Source organism: Glycine max, chromosome 11 (assembly GCF_000004515.6).
Source record: "Glycine max cultivar Williams 82 chromosome 11, Glycine_max_v4.0, whole genome shotgun sequence".
Lineage (NCBI taxonomy): Eukaryota > Viridiplantae > Streptophyta > Magnoliopsida > Fabales > Fabaceae > Glycine > Glycine max.
The window spans coordinates 21,460,636-21,471,076 of NC_038247.2; the positions used below are offsets into that span (position 1 = coordinate 21,460,636).

Here is a 10,441-nt window from a genome sequence, read left to right on the forward strand (position 1 = left end):
GGTACAGATTTCTGATTCAAGGCCAGCTGGGTTACCAAGTTGACCAACGCATCCAGTTTGCCTTCAAGCTTCTTAGTTTCAGATGATGCAGATGGGTTTGTAGCTACCTCATGCACTCCTCTAATGACTATGGCATCATTTCTGGCGCTAAACTGCTGGGAGTTGGAGGCCATCTTCTCAATTAAATTTCTGGCTTCAGCAGGAGTCATGTCTCCAAGGGCTCCACCACTGGCAGCATCTATCATACTTCTCTCCATATTACTGAGTCCTTCATAAAAATATTGGAGAAGAAGCTGTTCTGAAATCTGATGGTGGGGGCAACTGGCACATAGTTTCTTAAATCTCTCCCAGTACTCATACAGGCTCTCTCCACTGAGTTGTCTAATACCTGAGATATCCTTCCTGATGGATGTGGTCCTGGAAGCAGGGAAAATTTTTTCTAAGAATACTCTCTTAAGGTCATCCCAGCTCGTGATGGACCTTGGAGCAAGGTAATACAGCCAGTCCTTTGCCACTCCCTCTAATGAATGAGGAAAAGCCTTCAGAAATATGTGATCCTCTTGGACATCTAGGGGTTTCATGGTGGAGCAGACAATGTGAAATTCTTTCAAATGTTTGTGCGGGTCTTCACCTGCAAGGCCATGAAACTTTGGAAGCAAATGAATCAGTCCAGTCTTAAGAACATATGGGACATCCTCATCAGGGTATTGGATGCACAAGCTTTCATAGGTGAAATCAGGTGCAGCCATTTCCCTTAGAGTCCTCTCACGAGGTGGAGGTTGTGCCATGTTCTCAGAATGTGCAAAATCAGAATGCTCAGAATCTGAATGCTCAAAATTATAATGCTCAAGATCAGGATGTTCAAAATCACCAATAACAGAATGCACAGATTCACCAGTTATGGAATGCTCAGAATGATCAAAAGGTATAAAATGATGCCTAACTAATCTATGAAATGTCCTATCTATCTCAAGATCAAAGGGTTGTAAGTCAGATGGATTGCCTCTAGTCATACACTACATTCAGCATGCACACAACTAGTTGCCTTGTCATGTAAATAAAGGTGTAGGTTTGAACTACAGCTACCCTCAAATGATATCCAAATGACTTGAAATTTTGTGAGCAACCTTATAAAATGGTGAGAAGATAGCACAAAAAATTTCAGACAAAAATTCAAAGTCTAACTATGAAAGCTAAAATTGGTAGGTTAAGAAAAATAAGTGAATAAAACTTGAAAAATAAAAAACTTTTGACAGAATCGCTTTTTTTGGACGATGGAGACCTCAGCCGGCCTGTGGCGGGCTGCCATGGCGTAGGAAATTTTTTTCTACCCCAAATGCATATATAATAATTGTGATTCTGATAACCGGAGCAAAAGTTATGGCCGTTTGAAGTTTTGACAAACACAAAATTTGCTAGTTTTTTGGAACTTTCAAATCTGACCAAACTAAAGGCTCTAGCTATTTTTCCCACAAAATATGGATTAAAAGAAGTTACCACAAAAAAATTCAGCCAAAAATAACAACTCTAGCTACTAAAACAAAAAATCCCAATTAATTCAGCATGGGTGGTCGCTAAAATCCGTCTCTAATTGATTTCTACTACTACTCTGTTTTTCCGCAAGCTGATTTCTACTACTACTCTGTTTTCAAGCACAATCTTCACAGCAAAACACCCAAGACTGAAACAGGGGAAACGCTTAATGGGAAAACTGAAACAGAACACACATTAAACAAAATACCAGGACACTAAACAACACTAACACACATACTAACACAATACTAACAATTAAACATAAAACACGAAAGGATTAAACACACAACACTAGCTAGCTATTATGAACCTTTGGACACTGCTCCCCGGCAACGGCGCCAAATTTGATCGAGGCCGTACCCGAATCAAATAAACATGAAAATGCAGTAACTAGGAAGTGATCCTAGGTCGTTTCCCAACGAGCAGTGACAAGCCAAATGTTCATAATATACTTGCAGTAACAGTAACGATGGGGGGGGGGGGTTTGGTTGTTTGGTAATTAAAGAGCAGAACAAATAAAATGGAATACGAAACTACTAATATTAAAAACGGGTTGTTTCCTCTGATTCAGAAGCCACTCTCTTATCCTGGGTTATGGAGAATTCGTCCCTAACAGTCAACCACTTAATCCAACCCTATTTCAATTTACTAAGCGAAAATCAACTTAGGGTTTTCAATACGTGATTAGGCACCACATACACCAGTTAGCCCTTCGTCCATTAAGCATGAACGCAAGTTAGGCTCAGAGGCAATTAATCGAACACGAAGCGTGCACTGATTAATATTCACGAAATTGGGATAACTGGTGAAGGGAAAACTGTCAAGAAACCACATTACAAACGAAACCTCAAAGAGAGTTGGGCTTCGTTCTCAAAAGCAAACAACACTAGAAAATCCAGCCTTCCATGGATTCAAACAGAAAACGCAAATGAAACATGAAGTAGAAACGTAAATGAACAAGAACGTAAATGAACAGAAATGTAAATGAACAAGAACATAAATGAACAGAAACGTAAATGAACAAGAACGTAAATGAACAGAAACGTAAATGAAAGTAGAAGAAGAAGCAAGAATGAACTCGTAATTAGAAGCAGAAAATGGAAAATTGCATTACGTGAACAGTACCATTAGAACAGAAAAACGTAAAAACCATAAACCCTATGCTCTGAATAATAGTCTCCCAGAATAGCCTTGCATGAATCCCAAGGCTGCTATTTAAAAAGAGTCACTCAAAGTCACTGGGCCCTATTACAATACTCTGGCCCAAAACGAAATAAACACTGAACAACATAAAATAAAATTGCGAAATTTCCTAATTAGAAATTAACTAAGGTAAGCGCTGCTTTATTTGCCATCTTCAAGTCCACAACCAAAATCCGGATTAAGCCCATTGTTTCATTAATTCCTGAAATTAGATTAAAAACATCAAATTAGCTAAATGAGCCCAAATAATAAAACTGCCTAATTAATTGACAATTAAGACCAATCAATAATTAAAATGGTGCAAAAAGGGTTTAGAAAATAGAAGAAAATGATGGCACATCACGGAACTACAAAGATTCAAATTGAAAAGTCATGACTCCTTATTACATAACTGTTTAATCGATTACCAAAGAGTTGTAATCGATTATTAGTGAGGAAATTTTAAGAGTTACTATGCTTCATAAGTTTTTGAAAAGCCACAAGGGCCTATAAATATGTGACTTATCTACGAAATTTTTGAGAGTTTTTTAGAACCTTATTGTCTTATCCTCTCAAAAACAAATCATTAACCAAACACTTGCAAATCAATTAAGGATTCTTCTAAGAACTTCATCTTGTATCTTCTTCTAAGAACTTCATCTTGTATCTTCTTCTCTAAAAGAGAGAAAACACTTGCAAATCAAGAGGTTTTTTGTCTCTTGAATTGTGAGTTTCCTGAACACAAGGTAAAGGGATCCCTCAGGTGTTCAGAAGTTGTAAAAGGATTTTACAAAGTTAGTGGAAAACTCAAGTGGGTTGCTTGAAGACTAGAGGTAGGCACAGGAAGTGGCGGAACCAGGATAAACTGAGTTTGCATTTCTCTCTTCCTTATCTTGATTTATTTTATTTATCTTGCACACTTGAAGTATTCTGTTGATATAACTTTCATCTTCATATATTTGGTTGAAATTAAATGTATGATGAATTTGTTAGTCACCAAAGTGGCCAAATTTATAAGGTTACTTAATTCCAAATTAATGATTATTTCAATTACTCATAAAATAATGGATGCTAAATTATATGATTATTGGTTTATGGGTAATTGAAATTCATTGTTAGGCATTTATGGATCCCCCAAAGCTTGATTAGTTGTTCTTATAATTAATGAATGTAATTGTAGGCGATTTATGTGTATCATTAGTTTTATTTATATACCCAAAGGAAATCGATACTACTAATTGGTGCATATTTAATTGCCAACAATGTTAATAATTTTATTAGCATCATCATGTTTGTATGTTGTGTGTTGGTGTTGTTGGATCAAGTGGCCTCAGAATAATTAAGAAGGGGGGGGTTGAATTAATTATTCCTAAACCTTTACTAATAAAAAATTACCCTTCTTAGGCTTTTACTATGTTGTTAAGAAAATAAAGAGTAGAAAAGAAACTTAACCAAAAGTAAAAGCAGGAATTAAAGTGCACAACGGAAATTAAAAGAGTAGGGAAGAAGGAGACAAACACACAAGAGTTTTTATACTGGTTCGGCAACAATCCGTGCCTACATCCAGTCCCCAAGCGACCTGCGGTCCTTGAGATTTCTTTTCCAACCTTGTAAAAATCCTTTTACAAGCAAAGATCCACAAGGGATGTACCCTCCCTTGTTCTCTTTGAACAACCTAGTGGATGTACCCTCCACTAGAACTGATCCATAACAGATGTACCCTCTCTTGTTCTCAGTCAAAACCAAGTAGATGTACCCTCTAATGAGTTAAGACAAAGATCTCAGGCGATTAAACCTTTGAAACTTTGTGAATGGGGATACAAAAGAATTCTCAGGCGGTTAGTCCTTTGAAATCTTTTGTATATGGGAAAGGGAAGAATCAAAAGAATTCTCAGACTGTGTCATTTTGAATTCTTTGACAAGGGAGAAGGGAGACACAAAAGAATTCAGGCGGTTAGTCCTTTGTTCTTTTGGAAAAGGGAGAAGAGAGACACAAAAAGAATTCAGGCGGTTAGTCCTTGGCGAATTATTTTTGGCAAAGGGAGAAGAGAATGAAAAGGATGAATAGCACAAGTTTTCAAGGTTTAGGAAACCAGAAAACTTTGCAAAGCTTTTGGCAAAAGGAAGAAGAAGAAGAAGTTCAAAGAGATTCAGAAATCAATATGAAAGAATTGCTTGTATAAAGAATGAATTGGAAAAGATAGATGTATTGATTGATTTGTTGATTGTAAAATGCAAAACAAAGCCTTGCTTTTATAGACTCTTCATGTCTGGTCAAGAGAACCATTAGAAGAGTTATGACTTTTAGAAAAACTTAAAACCAATTTGAAAAAGTCAAAAACTATTTGAAGAGTTACATCTTTTGATTTGTTTAGAAACTATCACTGGTAATTGATTACCAAATCAGTGTAATCGATTACACAAAGCTTTTTTGTGAAAGAATGTGACTCTTCACATTTGAATTTGAATTTCAACGTTCAAGCACACTGGTAATCGATTACCAAAACATTGTAATCGATTACAACATTTTGAAATCAATTGGAACATTGTAAATTCAGTTGAAAAATTTTTCAAATCCATTTTGCTATTGGTAATCGATTACAATAATCTGGTAATCGATTACCAGAGAGTAAAAACTCTTTGGTAAACAGGTTTTGAGAAAAATCCATGTGCTACTCAGTTTTTGAAAAAACTTTTTCATATTTATCTTGATTAAGTCTTTTCTTGATTCTTGAATCTTGAGTCTTGAATCTTGATCTTGATTCTTGGAAGCTTGAACCTTGAATCTTGATTCTTGAAATCAATTTTCCTCTTGAACCTTGAAATGTTCTTGATTCAATCTTGAACATCTTGAACTCATTCTTTGATTCTTGAGATCATCACGAAGCTTTTTGTCATCACCTTTGTTATCGTCAAAACTTCTTTGAATCAATCTTGATTCATCATGAAGCTTGCTTCTACAACTGTATCACCCAAAGGAGAGCATCAATATACATTGATCATTATCTGAATAAATCATATGTATGACATGTATTTTATGTCTCAAAACACTTATGTGAATGTTATTATGCAATACATGTTCCCAATTCACTGAATTCTTATGTATCATTTGTGCCAATTTTAATGGGCTTAACTTCTCTGACTGGAATGAGTAAGTCCAATTACACCTCAGTGTTTTGGATCTTGATCTTGTTATATTGAAACAGAAGTCTGTTACTATTACTGATGCTAGTAGCAATGAAGAGAAAGTCCATTATAAAGCTTGAGAAAGATCTAGCAGACTACTCAACCTAATGTTCATGAGAATGACTGTTGCAGACAGTATTAAGATTGCTCTCCCTAAGACCGATAATGCTAAAGAGTTTATAGGATTAGTGGGAGAGCGCTCTCAAACAGCTGATAAGTCTCTTGCTGGGACATTAATGAGTACACTGATCACCATGAAGTTTGATGGTTCACGTACTATGCATGAACGTGTCATTGAGATGACAAACATTGCAACATGACTTAAGACCTTAGAAATGGCTGTGAATGAGAAATTTCTTGTTCAGTTTATTCTAAACTCATTACCGTCTGAGTATGGCCCGTTCCAAATAAGTTGTAATACCATGAAAGATAAATGGAATGTGCATGAATTGCACAATATGCTAGTTTAGGAAGAAACGAGGCTTAAGAATCAAGGAAGTCACTCAGTCCATCATGTAAGCCACCAAGGGAATCAAGAAGCTGAAAAGAAATTTATGAAGAAGCATGATAAAGGCAAAAGGTCATTAAAAATCAATGACGACTCTTTGCAAATCCAGAAGGAGGTATCAAAGGGAAATAATTGCCAATTTTATGGGAAATCTGGACATTTCGAGAAGGATTGCATAAAGCATAAGTCTTGGTTCGAAAAGAAAGATGAGCTTAATGCTCTTATATGTTTTGAATCAAACTTAACTGAAGTTCCCCATAATACATGGTGGATTGATTCTAGATGTACGACTCATGTTTCTAACACTATGCAGGGATTCCTTACAATCCAAACCACAAGCTCAAATGAGAAGTTCGTCTTCATGGGAAATAGAGTGAAAACTCCAGTGGAAGCAGTCGGGACTTATTGTTTAAAACTCGACACTGGGCATCATTTAGATTTACTGGAAACTCTTTATGTACCTAGTTTATCTAGGAATTTAGTTTCATTATCTGAACTTGATATTACTGGATACTCTTTTAATTTTGGTAATGGATGTTTCAGTTTATTTAAGCATAATCATCTCATTGGTGTTGGTGTTCTTTGTGATGGTTTATATAAATTGAAATTAGATGGTTTGTATGTTGTGTGGAAGAAATGTCTTCCAAGGTTATTTTGATGATGCCAAAGAATCAAGAGTCAAGAAAAATCCAAAGATTCAAGAATCAAGTTTCAAGAATTAAGATTCAAGAATCAAGTTTCAAGAATCAAGATTCAAGAATAATCAAGATCAAGATTCAAGAAACAAGGGAAGACTCAATCAAGATAAGTACAAAAAAAGTTTTCCAAAACATTGAGTAGCACAAGAAGTTTTCACAAAATCATTACCAAAGAGTTTTACTCTCTGGTAATTGATTACCAGAAGGTAGTAATCAATTACCAGTGTTTTAAAACTTTAAGATTTCAAATTTCAAGAGTTACAACTTGTGTTTAAACATTTTTAATTTGTGTAATCGATCACACAATACTTGTTATCGATTACCAGTGTTTCTAACACGTTTTAATTTTCAAATTCAAAATGAAGAGTCACATCTGTTGATGTGTAATCGATTACACCTTAATGGTAATCAATTACCAGTGACTGATTTCGAAAAATACATTTCCAAAAGTCACAATTCTTCAAGTAACTTGTTTCTGAAGATTCTTTCAAAAGTCACAACTTTTTAAGTGACTAATTTTAAAGAAATTGCCAAGAGTCACAAGCTTTGACTTGAGTTATCAAGAGATTATAAATATGTGGCCATGGCATGAATTTCAATTATCAATAATCTATCTTTCAATCTTCTTTCAACATTCTTCAATCAATCTTTTCAACTCTTTCTACAAAATTTTCTGATTTATTTCTCTTCATCTTTCTAAAAGTTTTTGTTCAATACTTTCTCTTCCAAGAAAAGTTCTTTGTTCAAAAACTTGTGCTATTCATCTTTTTCATTCTCTTCTCCCTTTGCCAAAAGAACATAAGGACTAACCGCCTGAATTCTTTTGTGTCTCTCTTCTCCCTTACAAAAGATTCAAAGGACTAACCGCCTGAGAATTCTTTTGATTCTTCCCTTCCCCTTAAGCAAAAGATTTCAAAGGACTAACCGCCTGAGATATCTTTTGTTTCCCCTTACAAAGATTCAAAGGACTAACCGCCTGAGAATTCTTTGTCCCAACACATTAGAGGGTACATCCTTTGTGGTACAAGTAGAGGGTACATCTACTTGGGGATTGTTATACTGAGAACAAGAGAGGGTACATCTCTTGTGGATCAGTTCAAGTGGAGGGTATATCCACTTGGTTATTCAAAGAGAACAAGGGAGGGTACATCCCTGGTGGATCTTTGGCTTGAAAAGGATTTTACAAGGTTGAAAGAAATCTCAAGAACCGCAGGTTGCTTAGGGACTGGATGTAGGCACGGTTTGTGGCCGAACCAGTATAAATCTTGTGTTTGTCTTCTTCTTCCCTACACTCTTTAATTTCCGTTGTGTACTTTTAATTATCGCTTTTACTTTTGGTTAAATTTCTATTTCTGTTTTTTACTTTCTTAACTTAGTAGTAAAAGCGTAATTGAATCTAGTAACATTAAGAGGGATAGATTTTTAATTAGTCAAGACACGTTCATAATTAATTCAACCCCCCCCCCCCTTCTTAATTATTCTGAGGCCACTTGATCCAACATGTTGAAACCGTTTTAACTCTGCATCATAATGTTATCACTAAACGTAGTTTAGTGAATGAACGATCTGCTTTCTTGTGGCATAAACGTTTAGGTCACATTTCTAGAGAAAGGATGGAATGATTAATAAAGAATGAAATTCTTCATGATCTAGATTTTACGGATCTAAATATTTGTGTGGATTGTATCAAGGGAAAACAACAAAACATACAAAGAAAGGAGCTACAAGAAGCACTCAGCTTCTTGAAATTGTGCATACTGATATTTGTGGACCTTTTGATGTTAGTTCTTTCGGAAAGGAAAGATACTTTATCACCTTTATTGATGACTATTCACGTTATGGTTATGTTTACTTACTGCATGAGAAATCTCGGGCAATGGATGCCTTAGAAATTTACTTGAATAAAGTAGAAAGACAATTAGACAAAAAAGTGAAAATTATTAGATCTAATAGAGGTGGTGAGTATTACAAAAGATACGATGAAATTGGGCAACACCCAAGTCCATTTGCTAAGCTTGTTCAGAAACGTGGCATTTGTGCGCAATACGCAATGCCTGGTACACCACAACAAAATGGTGTATCAGAAAGGCGTAATAGAATTTTAATGGATATGGTAAGGAGTATGTTAATCAATTCAACTTTACCCGTATCTTTGTGGATGTATGCCTTGAAAACTACCATATATTTGTTGAATAGGATTCCTAGTAAGGCATTTCCAAAGACACCTTTAGAACTGTGGACAAATATGATACCTAGTATAAGGCACCTGCATGTTTGGGGTTGCCAGACAGAAATAAGGATTTATAATCCGCAAGAAAGAAAATTGGATGCAAGAACAATCAGTGGATATTTCATTGGTTATCCAGAAAAGTCAAAGAGGCATATGTTTTACTGACCTTATCATAATATGAGAATTTTCGAAACTGGAAATGCAAGGTTCATTGAAAATGGTGAAATCAGTGGGAGTACAGTTCCATGAGAAGTGGAAATTAAAGAAGTTAGAGTGCAAGTCCCTATAGCCTGTGCCTCGAGCAATATGGTGATTGCTCCTTTAGTTATTGTTGCAAACAATAATGAAGAAGCACAACACAATAATGAGCCCATGATACATAATGAACCTATTGTGGAAGAACCGCAAGAACTAGCATTAAGGAGGTCTCAAAGAGAAAGGAGACCAGCTATTTCAAATGGCTATGTTGTAGAAGCAAGATTCATGATGATGAACAATGCAATTTTCATGATGTCAAAAGCCCAAGTAATTGATTCAAGATTGATTCAAGACTTCAAGATCAAGCATCAAGAATCCAATCCAAAATTCAAGATTCAGGAGAAGAAATCAAGAATCCAATCCAAGATTCAAGATTCAAGAGAAGAAATCAAGAAGCAACAAGTCAAGACTTCATATAGGATAAGTATTAAATATTTTTTCAAAAACCAAATAGCACAGTTTTGTTTTACAAAAGAATTTTCTCAAATTTTCTAAGTTACCAGAGTGATTACTCTCTGGTAATCGATTACCAGTGACCAGTTTGGTTTTCAAAATGTTTTCAAATGGTTTACAACATTCCAAAATGATTTTCAAATAGTGTAATCGATTACACTATATTAGTAATCGATTACAAGTGAATCTGAACATTGCAATTCAAATCCAATTGTGAAGAGTCATAACTTTTCATAAAATGAATTGTGTAATCGATTACACCTTTGTGGTAATCGATTACCAGTGAACAGTTTTGAAAAAAAAGTTAAGAGTTATAACTCTTAACATGGTTTTCTCAAAAGTCATTACTCTTCCAATGGTTTCTTTGACCAAACATGAAGAGTCTATAAAAGC

The 10,441-nt window shown here is 35.2% G+C and overlaps 1 non-coding gene across 1 annotated transcript; it reads left to right on the forward strand.

Moving 5' to 3' along the window:
- The first annotated feature begins 302 nt into the window (after positions 1-302).
- LOC112998460 (small nucleolar RNA R71) lies at positions 303-411 on the forward strand. The gene has a single exon (XR_003263561.1). It is a non-coding gene; the product is annotated as a small nucleolar RNA R71 (small nucleolar RNA).
- The last annotated feature ends 10,030 nt before the right edge of the window (positions 412-10,441 follow it).